Here is a 13,405-nt window from a genome sequence, read left to right on the forward strand (position 1 = left end):
TCTTGCAGAAGCTCTGTTATTCTACCTCTACATTTCTACACGTCCATCAGAAGCACAGATTCTTTTTTTTTTAAGTTTTGGATGCAAAGGATTGCAGATTTGTCTCCCCCAAAGCCCCTGCACACTTTTCTCCTCCTTGTGCTGTCCTTTCGTGGCCCACACCACCCCCACGGGGGACACGCTGGCTTCCTCCCCGCTTTCACCCTTGCCCTCCCTTTCAAGCACTTTCTACTTTTTATGCCAAAACTGAAGTTAGAAGCCCCGGTGTTGCCATGGCAGTCGTGTTGTCATGGGCCTTTGCTGGGGTTTGAGCTCTAAACTTTGAAAAACTAAAATGGCCTCAAAGAATCCAGAGGGAGACAGCAAGAGAGAGAAAGAAGAGAAAAATAAAGCAGGGCATCGGCCTACGAGGGGGAGAGAGAGCAGGGGAAAGCAGGGCAGAACCCTGAAAATGCATTCGCGGTGACATCACTGCCTTTCCCATAGAGGCCATTGACTTGGGAGGCCCAGCGTCCATTCACTGTCCAAAGCCAGCTCTCTGGGGCCGGGGCGCCATCTCTCTCTTCCTGAATGCCTTTTTTGTTGGGAACAGTGGACTGCTTCTGAAGGGCTGCATAAATGACTGAGTAATTCACTGCCGTTGCCAGGAAGTCTGAGGCACTTGTGTGCTAACAATGGGGAACTTTATCTCCCGCCCCATGCTGGAACTTCCAGCTGTAGGTCTGAATTCTAATAAGGGCTTTGCTCCTGCCTCTGAGGTTATGGTAATATTTTATCCATCTTCTTTCGTGAAGACACAGTCATGGCCGCTATTGGGCACTGGAGGCCAGTCCTGAGGAGTGAGGTGTGCTGTGGGGGGAAATCTGAATAAAAATAAGAGGGAGGAAGAAAGAAAGTAGCTTCCCTATTAGCTTGATGGTTTTGCTGCTTATGATGAGTTTCTAAACTGACTTAGAGGAGAGAAGATAAAAATTTCACACTGACCCATAAATCTCTGAGCCAGGAAGATCACTTTGGGGAATTTTTCAGGTTGTAAATGCTGCCTCTCTTGTCTCCTTTTCAACAGAATCATCAACAGCTGAGTCGGGCGATGTGCTCAGAATTTGCATTTGAGGCCCTTGGGTTCCTCTTCACTTCCGTATTTGCAGGTAAATGACTTTATGTTTTAGCAAGTTCATGTTTCAGGCATTCCAATCCAGCAGCACCCCATCATCTGTGCTTTCACGTTCTAAGGTTTCAGATGCCTGCTGTTAACCAGGGTCCAAAAGCATGAAATGGAAAATTCCAGAAAGAGGTAGTTCTAAATTGTGCACCATGGTTCTGAGTGGTGGGACGAAACCTCATGCTGTTCTGCTCTCTCCTCTTGGGAATCGTCCCTTCATCCAGTGTGTCTGACTGTTGGTCATGTTAGTAGTGGTTAGTAGCTCAGTTATCAGATCAGCTATTGGGTATCACAGGACTGGTGTACAAGTGACCCTAGTTTTTCTTAATTACGGTCTCAAAGCACAGAGGAGTGATGCTGGCCATTAGAATCTGCCAACGCCTGAAAGTCCTTACTTTTAGTGAAAAGGTGAAAGTTTTTGACTTAATAAGGAAAGAAAAATAACATATGCTGAGGTTGCTAACATCTACTGGGGCTTCCCAGGTGGCACTAACGGTGAAGAACCCATCTGCCAATGCAGGAGACATTAGAGACCCAGGTTCAATCCCTGGGTTGGCAAGATTTCCTGGAGAAGGAAATGGAAACCCATTCCAGTATTTTTGCCTGGAAAAACCCATGGACAGAGGAACCTGACGAGCTACAGTCCACAGGGTCACAAAGAGTTGGAATTGACTGAAGCAACTTAGGGCATGCGCGTGCACACACACACACACACACACACACTTAGAGTGAGTCTTCTATCTGTGAAATCATGAACAAGGAAAAAGAAATTCATGTTAGCTTTGCTGTTGCATTTCAAACTGCAAAACATCCTTACAGCCATAGTGTGAGACAAGTGTTTAGTTAAGAAGGAAAAGGCAATACTTTGAGAGAGGGTGACCATATTTACATAACTTTTATTACAATATTGTTATAATCATTCCATTTTATTATTAGTTACTGGGCAACTCTTTCAATGTGGCTAATTTAGAAATTAAACCTTATCATGGGTTTGTAAATACTAGAAGCAAACATAGTACACAGTTTGGAATCATCCTTGGTTTCAGGCATCAACTGAAGGACTTTGAACAGATCCCCCATGGATAAAGGGGGATTTGAAGAATGGTTCTTAGCTAAGTGAAAACTTGAAGGAATTATCAACTTCTTGCCTCTTAGATTCTAAAGACACACCCCTAAAAAGTGTCAGCCAAGAAAGTCAAGGTCATTCATCTTCTGGGAGAGCCTGGAAGGACATTTTCTAGTGACTGGCTACAGTGAAGACAGATGTTTTGCAGAACTTACTCTGTTTCAGATGCTTTCAAGCTTACTGCCTTGGTTAGTTTCCATCAGTTCCCTGGGATAGGATATTATCCCATTTAGACTGCATACAAACTAATAGTTGCTAATGGATAGCTACCTTTGTAGCTGAGCTCCATTCCCTCCATCCAGTTCAGTTCAGTTTAGTCGCTCAGTCGTGTCCAACTCTTTGCGACCCCATGGACTGTAGCACGCCAGGCCTCCCTGTCCATTGCCAACTCCCAGAGCTTGCTCAAACCCATGGCCATCGAGTACCTGGTGATGCCATCCAACCGTCTCATCCTCTGGCGTCCCCTTCTCCTCCTGCCTTCAATCTTTCTCAGCATCAGGGGCTTTTCCCATGAGTCAGTTCTTCGCATCGGGTGGCCAAAGTATGGGAGTGTTTGAGAAAGTATTGAGAAATCCTGCATACAGATTTCTCAGGAGGCAGGCAAGTTGGTCTTACATTTTTCTCCCATTACTAAAGTTTATATTCAGGTTTCTTACTATTTTATCTTCTTGCTGGGAGAAGCTGTCCTGATTCACACCACTAGGGCAACACCATCCATCCAGGAAGCTGTACAGAAAAAGTGTGCATGCTCAGGCATTCCAGTCATGTCCCACTCTTTGTGATCCCATGGACTGTAGCCTGCCAGGCTCCTCCGTCCATGGAATTTTCCCTGCAAGAACACTGGAGTGAGTTGCCATGCTCTCTTCCAGGGGATCGTCCCGACCCAGGGATATATTGGAGGAAAAGGACAGAAAAATCTTACAGAAATGTGGATGCAAGTCATTCAAGAATAGAAAAATTGACAGAAAATATAGTAAAATAACATTTATTTAATGCAAATGGTATTTAATTTACTCATAATAAGAAAAATGTAAATTAAAGCTACACGAAGATATCATTTCTCACTCATCTATTTGGACACTATTTAAGAGCTTGACAATTTACTCTGCTATTAAGACTATCTCACATTCACCACTGGTCGGAATTCAAATGACTCCTATGGAGGGGGATTTGGCAAAATCAAACACAGCTACATATCCATGTATTCTTCAACCCAGAAATCCCACTTACAGAAATTTACCCTAAGGATATATTTCTAGGAATACAACAGAAAGTAAACCTCTCTGAGATTATTTTTCTATATAGTTTTGAGATTTGAAAATAACTTACTATTCTAAATATCAAAAATTAAAAAAAAAATTGAAACAAGGAAGGGGGAAGGGGGGGTAATAGAACTGCAAGCAAACTGAAGCAAATGGATATAACATTATTTAAAATGAATAGCAAAGCCACCGTGGGGGGGGAAAGAAAGAGACTGTCAAATCACCTATGAGCCTGTTGACTGCGCATCCTCAGTCTAGAGGCATGGGTGGGGGTGGGGCGGGGAAGTAACTGCCAACGAATCCTCAGCTCTTCATTCAGTTGCTTGCTTCTAGCTGTTGCATGGCTGAGCGCACCTATTATGTGCATTTGCTAAGTCGCTTCAGTCATTTCCGACTCTTTGTGACCCCATGGACTGTAGCCCACCAGGCTCCTCTCTCTATGGGATTCTCCAGGGAAGAATACTGGAGTGGGTTGCCATGCCCTCCTCCCGGGGATCATCCCGACCCAGGGATCAAACCTGGGTCTCTTACATCTCTTGCGTTGGCAGGTGGGTTCTTCCACTAGCGCCACCTGGGAAGTCCCGTCTGTTACAGGACTGAGCAAATCAGGAAATGAAAAGATGTTGGAAACCAGGGTTCTTAATGTAAAAGGATAAAGATATATATAATATAGTACAGAATGTGTATATATATAATTATGTACTGAATATTTCCATTATAATTTGTAATAATATTTAATGTTGATGGAATAAGATACTATATATATTAATGAGCACATATATATATATTATATACACATGATACACAAAATATACGTGCAATGTGTTACACATAATACTTGCAGATACATATGAGTTAATTCGAATTCGACTGGAGTGAATTCAATGGCAACTTAAAACCTTGGTATAAGCTTAAGGTTTCAAAGATAAGAATATAGAAATGCATACATATGTGTTTTATAGGTATATGAGCATATGTTTGTGTATTGTGTGTGTTTTTATATATTCCCCCATACCTCTGTCTCCTGAAAGGATGTAGAAGCATTGGCAACCCAGAAGCAATGCGCACACTTGGAATGCAGGGCTGGGTGTCTAGTTCCAGTCTCCTCTGAAGGGAACCCAGGCTTCCCAGAGAAATGTCTGATTCCAGTGCCAGGTCAAGGAAGGTACAAGATGAGCCTGAGATACATCCTTAGCTCAGAAGATAAAGATTCAAAAAGCGATGGACAACTTGTTGCAAAGACACAGAAACCATTTTGCAGGACGTTTCTCTGATCAAGCTGTACAGTTGGAGCACCGAAATAATTGAGGATGGTATTGGATTATAAACATGGAAGAAAGCAGAATCCATAAGACTAGGTTGATAATAGATAAATAAGTAAATGATCTCATAGAACTTCTCTAGGGCTTCCCGAAGATGAAGATGAGGCAGCCCAGGGGCTGAGTGTGTTAGGATATCTTGCTGCTACTGAAGGGGCAGAGTTACATACCTAGCTTCATTAACCTGTTTAGAAAACAGTAGTTTAAAAATATCGGAGAATTTAATGGAAATAAAAATCCCTAAAGTGTACATGAGACATTTTAGGGTACATGGTGATTTTGTGTGTTACAACTTATTGATCTTCCCAACAGGCACGAAAAGGAGGGGACTGTCATCTTCACATTCAGACCTGGGGTGGAGGCGTGGCGAGGATACACTGATGCTAAGACCAGTCACCATCGAATGCACAGGAGCCTGAAAGTCACTCCGAAGTCTACAGGAACAGTCAAATGTTCATAATGGAATGGGAGCATGTGTGCATATACTGTTTGCATATTTTATCATGCAACTTTATCAGGTTCCCAAGACCTGATATAATAAAGTAAACCACTTTATTTACTTCTTAGGATTTACTGATGGAAACAGTTGTAAATGTGGTCTTCTCCAAATTCACATTTGGCAAAGGTTATATGAAGCAACTTGTGCCCTCCTGGCAAATCCCCTGTGACATGGTGACCCTGGGGGAGCCTAGCCTCTGGGAAGAGAAAGAGCCGGGATTGTGTGCATTTCTGTGTGGGTGTGGGTGTGTGCGTGTGTGTGCAGATGCATAATTACCTCTTCACTCACACTAAGGGTGTGGAGATGAACTTGGACAATTTTTTCCTTTTCGTCTACAAACAGGAATGGGCCACATTCCTGTCTGGAAGCTGGGCATCTTGCCCTGTGTGATGGTCTCGCTACCAGATAAACCCAGCAGGATAAGACATTCTTTGAGGGAAAAAAAACTGACCTGTAAGTATTGCATCGAGTTTATTTCCTGGGAGAAGAGCCTCCCTGCCAGCCTCTACCTACTGCTTTAAGAAGCACCCTGACCCCATAACTAGGTGATCCTGATTCACTTTTGAATTGAAAGCCTTGACTAGTTGATTTATGCTTTAGGGTCTTGGAATTCTAGAGGTGGATTGCCTCATCCTCTATCTTCTAAAATATTGGAACAGCTTATCTGTTCCTGAAAACTCAGTATTTACTGAGCTTCGTGTCTCCGTGTACTGGCAGGTCACTGGAATACACAGAAAAGCGTCTCCTCAGAGGATCCCCTCCAAAGCAGGGAGGCTCTCACTGAACCTTCCATCCTAGTGCGGAACTGCAGCTCCACACAGCAGGAATGGGTCCTTTCAGGATGACCGTGCCCTGATCAAGAAGTATCTCCTTTAATGACTAAGTCAACTTCGGAAATCCACGGAATTGAGGAACTATTAGCACCACAGCAGCTTTTCAACCCGCACCACCCTCTCAAGAATCTGAAAGACGATTGCCACTGTTTGAAACTAAAGATGCGTCAAACTTTGACCTCCCTTCAGGATGAAAAGAATTAACTGACTCCTTTCTCCCTCGTAAATGTGGAAAGGCAATGAATAAAGACCAGGGGAGAGAAAACCTTTTTATTCCCCCACCCTCTCATCAATTCCCATGTAACACCCTTTCGATCCTACCACGTGTAGAGTCTTGAAGTGGTGAGCATGTGAAAATGGCACATGGGCATCCATGGCATGTGGTCTGGGCCTCGGCGACAAGCCGTGGCAACCATAACATTGTCAGACTCAAGGTCAGCAATCACGAAACTCTTTGTTGACTTTTTCTTCAGAATTTCTGATTCTAAACTGGGCAATTACATAAATGATTTTTGATTTTGAAATCTCACTTGTGCATAAAGAATAACATATGTGAAGCGTCACACATTTTGTGTCGTGCCATGACACCAGTATGGACCTCTTAATTCCCTAGTATTTCTGTTATGATGAAAATGATCACAAATCCTTCCTCTCTTTGAGAACATGCACACCAGTGTGAACATATTATGTTCATTAACTCTACAGTAAGGGGTAAGGCCTTTAGAGCAGAATGGAAAAAAAAATTAAAGTTTGCAAACTCTGCCAAGAATATATCTTGTTTTGTGTTTCTTGTGGGAGGACATATTAAAGCATAAAAACCCTATAATTTAGTGGTTTGTGCCCAAAAGGTAATATTATATTAGCTCTTGTTGTCTGAATGCTTTGTCCATTTTCTCCTTGCCTTGGATATCCTAGGGCTTTGCCTCCTGTTATCAATGTTCCTTTTTACTTCCTTTCTCCATCTGTTTTCAAGATTTCATATCTTTCCAGTTCTACTTTTTAAATAGCTTAAGTGATTTTTCTCTTGGTTGTTTATCTTTCTGCCTTTGAATGTAGTCATAGAAACAGTTCTTCACAATATTCCTGCGAGTCATAAACAGGTTTGGTGTATTCCGTCTTCCTGAGAAAATCTTTTTCTATCCATCTACCTATCTACCTACCTATCTACCTTTCTATGTATATTGAATGTATGTTCATTTTCTTGGCATATTTTAGATGAAAATGAGCATTTTAGTAAAATAGCCAATTGATTGTCCAGGAAGCTGAGGTGTCATAAAATAGAAATTTGGTCTGCAGGAGTTAATGGAGAAGTGGGTTACCAAATGGAGAAGGGAGAAAGATAGAAATAGAGGAAACCGCACATTATTCTGATTGGCATAAATTCACATGAATGCAGACCACAAATATTTGCTATTTTTTAGTCTTTCAGTAGTCAGAACCGCAGAGGAGTCTTAGCACGTTAGGAAACATACTTTTGTCAGCTCTGAAAGTGGCATTCTCGGGGCAGAAAACCAGGCAGGGACTGGAACTGAATCACTTGGCCGTGGCCTCAGGATCCCCAGCACTGAGCTGGAGTTTATGATCTGTCATGATCTGATCTTAGTTCCAGGACCATCTAGTCACCAAATAAGATTCCTCAACAGTACCTCCTCATAGGAGGCTTGAAAAAAGGTGACAGATCTTAGAGATACTTAGAAAGAAGAAGACAACCCTCAATAATTTATAGTATGTGGAGAAGAAGAGGGGCTTGAGGATGACTCACCACTTGGATAAATGGAGGATAATGAGGCCACCCTGAGATGGACTATGACAGATCAGAGGAGGTAAAGAACTTTGTTTTGAGCTTGACAAGTGTGAAATGCTGCTGAGATTTCTCAGCAGAGGATTCTAGGAGGTTTTCAGACATAATAGAGCTGAAGCTCTACACAGGAAGATAGCAGTTGCGAACAAATAAATAATAATTAAAGCCAAAACAGTGCATGCATCTCTGTAAGTGAGTAAAGATACAGCTCAGATGCAATCCTGGCCCTCATTCCCAAAACCATCTAATAAGCGGATGGGGAGAGAAAAGCCTGTAGGTGAAGACATAGCCAAAGGAGTAGAGGAAAACCAGGAAAACGGAATTCAGGAAGGCCAGGTGAATGATACAAGAGTATTCTAAGAATACAGGAATGTCTAACAGTGCAAAGGTTTCAGAGGAACCAACACTTTAAGGTCCAGAAAGGATCCGTTTAAGAACTCAGGTGTCACTGATGATCGTGCAATGAGGGATGAAACCCAAGGATCAAGGGTCACAGTGCCAAACTGGTCAATGTTAAAACACACAGGTCTGTTCTGGACAAGGGCACCCTGAGAGGGGGTATTACTCTCCAATCTTTTGTTCATTAGCCAGAAATTCCTCAGGCTGCTTAAAAAACAATGGAAGCTGGTTGTTCACTAAGACAAGTTCCTGCAGGTTGACTTTTAACTTCTTGTATTGATCTCTTCCGCTTCCATATCCTTTATAAACTTTCCTTTCCTTTTTATTTTGTTGCTGTTGTTCAATCGCTCAGTGGTGTCCGGCTCTTTGCGGCCTGCCAGGCCCCTCTGTCCATGGGATTCTCCAGGCAAGAACACTGGAGTGAGTGGCCGTTTCTTTGTCCAGCGGATCTTCCCGACCCAGGGATCGGATCACATGGACGCCTCCTGACCGGGAGGCAGATTCTTTACCGCCGAGCCCCCACGGGCACCCGCGTGTTTTGCATGCTGCGTGTGTGTCATTCGGCTCCATTCTGCCTTTTTTTCCAATGAGCTTTGCTAATTCGGTCCTCTCAAGGATGTTACTGTGGAAGTCTTGGAACAGGACTGAGCATTTTCCACCTACTCTTTACTGCTTCTTCACTGCTCTTTGAATCACCTGTGAGCTGGCATTTCGCTCTGGGTTGTGTTTGGGCGCAGATGGCCCAACAAGCACGGGCTTTCTCTAAACGCAGCCATCCAGTCTTCGCCGAGAGTCGCTTTTGATACGACTGTAGGAACGGGAAACACAGAAGTTCAGGCATCCTTTTCCTGTCACTTCTAAGCTCCGCGCTCCAGGCTCCACGCTGGGCCCCGGGCCTGCCCTTTCAACCCCAGAAATCTCTGCCGGCAGGTTTCCTCGTGACCCCGCGGCGCTTCCTGCTTCCCTCAGCAGGAAGCGCCGCGAAGGGCTCCTCCGGGCTCTCCGGCTTCTGCTTCCGCCCGGGAGGAGGAAGCGCCGTGACCAGAGCTGAGGCTGGGCCGAAATGAGCTCCGTCAGGCAGTAAGTCTGCGGCACACACCACACACCACACACACACACACACACACACACACACACACACACACCACCACCCCCACACACACCCCACACACACAAACACACCACACACACACACAGAAACCACACAAACACAACACACACACCACACACACACCACACACCACACACACACAAATACAACACACACAAACACAAACACACACACACCACACAAACACACCACACACCATACAAACACACACACACACCACACACACACCACACACACCACACACACCACACACACACCACACACCATACAAACACACACACACACCACACACATACCACACACCATACAAACACACACACACACCACACACACCACACACACACAAACACAACACACATCACACACACACACCCCACACAAACACACAGCCCCAAAACACTACACACACACCACACAAACACAACACACACCACACACCACACAAACACACAGCCCCCAAACACCACACACAACACACACCACACACACACACCACACACCACACACACAACACACACCACACACCACACACCCACACACACACCACACACCACAAACCCCACACACACACACCCCACACACACCATACCATACACACCACACACACATACACACACACCACACACAAACACACCACAAACACACAGCCCCAAACACACCACACACACACACCACACAAACACAACACACACAAACACACAGAAACCACACAAACACAACACACACACACCACACAAACACCACACACCACACAGAAACACGCACAAAACACCACACACCACACACACACACACACACACACACAACAACACACACAAACAACACACACACACACCACACACACACAAACACAACACACACACAAACACACACACACACTACACACCACACACCACACACACACCACACAAACACACCACACACCATACAAACACACACACACCACACACACACAAACACAACACACATCACACACACACCCCCCACACAAACACACAGCCCCCAAACACTACACACACACCACACAAACACAACGCACACCACACACCACACAAACACACAGCCCCCAAACACCACACACACCACACACACCACACACCACACACCCCACACACACACATCCCACACACACCATACCATACCATACACACACACACACGTACACACACACCACACACAAACACAACACAAACAAACACACAGCCCCAAACACATCACACACACACCACAGAAACCACACCCAAACACAACACACACCACAGACTACACACAAACACAGCTCATACCACACACACCCCCCCCACACAGACCACACACAAACACACAGCCCCAAACACACCACACACAAACACACCACACACCACACACAAACACACCATACACAAACACACAGCCCCAAACACACCACACACAACACATACCACACACCACACAAACACACAACACACACCACACACCACACACAAACACACAGCCCCAAACACACCACACACAAACACACCACACACCACACACAAACACACCATACACAAACACACAGCCCCAAACACACCACACACAACACATACCACACAGCCCCAAACACACCACACACACACCACAGAAACCACACAGCGCACACATGTACCACATATATACCACACACACACCACACAAAGACACAAGACACACCCCCTACACACATGCCACACACACACACCATACCATACACACCACACATATACATACACACCACACACAAACACACAGCCCCAAACACACAACCCCAAACACACCACACACATACCGCAGGCACATCACACACAAACACACAGCCCCAAACAAACCACACACACACCACATAAACCACACACTGCACCACACACACACACCACATACCACACACACACCACACAAAGACACTCAAGACCCACCCCCTGATACACCCCCTACACACTCACGATACCATACACACCACACACACACACCCCCCACATAAACCACACACACGCCACACAAACACATCCCCCCACACACACCATACACACCACACAAACCACACCACACACACACACACACACATATAGGAGATTTAGGAAGTTTCAAACACACTCAAAAAGCTAGGACTACTAGGCCTAAAGTGGGTCTAATCTTCCAGAAGATAGGATGACGGAAGAATAAAGGCCGTGCGGGAGCTATGCTTCTGTAATTCTGCTCAGCGACTTTGTGCAAGTCAGTTATTTATTTATTTATTTTTTTGTGCAAGTCATTTAAACTTCCCTAGTGGCAAATGTCCCCTACAGTAAATGGGCATCGTATCTCACCAGTTGTTGAAGGGATTAAGTGAGATAACTCATGTTAAAAGTTCAGCACAGTGGCTGACACACAGCAAAATGCTCATCATTTGAAATAGTAAATATTTTTTATCGTTAAGCAGTATGGGGCTTCCCCCCTGGCTCAGCGGCTATAGCGTCAGCCTGCAATGCAGGAGAAACAGGAGATGCAGGTTTGATCCCTGGGTTGGGAAGATCCCTTGGAGAAAGAAATGGCAACCCACTTCAGTATTCTTGCCTGGGAAATTCCATGGACAGAAGAGCCTGGCAGGCTATAGTCCATGGGGTCACAAAGAGTTGGACACAACTGCATGACTAACACTTTCACTTTTCATCGTTACATGCATGCATTCATAATCTGAAATTTTAGTTGGCTATATTAAAAAAGGAGGGGGGGCGGCAGACTTCCCCGGTGACTCAGTTGGTAAAGAATCTGCCTGCAATGCAGGAGACCCAGGTTCAATCCCTGGGTGAGGAAGACCCCCTGGAAAAGGAAATGGCAACCCTCTCCAGGATTCTTGCCTGGGAAACCCCATGGGCAAAGGAGCCTGGTGAGCTACAGTCTATGGGGTCATAAAGAGTTGGACATGACTTAGCAATTAGACCACCATATGTAAAAAATACATCTGGTAAGCTTGAACTGGAAAATGAGACAGAAAATTGACAAGCCCAATGTTCATCCAAATACTTTCCATCTCACCGTCACTCTCAGAACCATCATCCTCCTACCACTTCCTCTTCTTCCATCTTGCCTTCCTACTACCTGGACTCCATGTGGAGCCAGAGAAGTCTTTTAAAAAGTGACAAGTCATGATATTCCCTGGCTTTAAATCCTCCCCTGAAAGTAAAGCTGTAACTTAAAAGATATTTAAGTAAAATATTCAAGCCAACCAGTTTCAATATATGAACCTTATTTGGATCCTGATTCAAAAAAAAAAAAAACTAAAACAAAAATTATACACACATAAACTTTTATACAGGGACATGTTAGTTGATAATATTTATTTGACATGCTTTAGGAGTTATTCTTCAGTGTTCAGGCATGATACATGCTCTCATACTTATGAGAGAAATGCATGGAAATCTGGAAGTTTCAGTAAAACCTGGTTGAGATGGGAAGGCTGGGTGGAGGGTGGGAATAAGAACAGGGTGAGTTGTTCACTGTTGAAGCTGATGATGCCTGTCTGAGACCCATGATTCTCTGCTCTACACTTTTGAGTATGTTTCAGATCATCCATATGCTTCAAACAAAATAGAGGTGAGTAAAGCCCTCTATGGTTTCCTCCTGCACTCAGGATAAAAATCCAAGTCAGGTGCTTGGCCTGCTCTGAGGACTCTTCCATCCTCATCTGTAGGCTCCCTGGGGACCCTTAGCCCACCATGGCTTCTTTGATCCTCTCCAACAGAAGAGAGGGTAGTCCTTCCTCTCTCAGGGCCTTTGAACTTGCTTTTCCCTCAGCCTGGAACCTGATTCTTCAGCTCTCTATGTACTTGATCCGTCACATCCCTCTGGGCTCTGATCAGATATCACTGTCATTCCCCAACCAGACACCAAGGCCAGCCAAACGTGCTCTTCCAGCA

At 44.7% G+C, this 13,405-nt stretch overlaps 1 long non-coding RNA gene across 1 annotated transcript; it reads left to right on the forward strand.

Annotated features, from left to right (window-relative positions):
- The first annotated feature begins 678 nt into the window (after window positions 1-678).
- On the forward strand, window positions 679-6,959 carry LOC122434057. Its single transcript, XR_006267231.1, has 3 exons — window positions 679-844; window positions 1,067-1,148; window positions 5,182-6,959. It is a non-coding gene; the product is annotated as an uncharacterized LOC122434057 (long non-coding RNA).
- The last annotated feature ends 6,446 nt before the right edge of the window (window positions 6,960-13,405 follow it).

This window comes from Cervus canadensis, chromosome 33, assembly GCF_019320065.1.
Source record: "Cervus canadensis isolate Bull #8, Minnesota chromosome 33, ASM1932006v1, whole genome shotgun sequence".
In the NCBI taxonomy this organism is placed as follows: domain Eukaryota; kingdom Metazoa; phylum Chordata; class Mammalia; order Artiodactyla; family Cervidae; genus Cervus; species Cervus canadensis.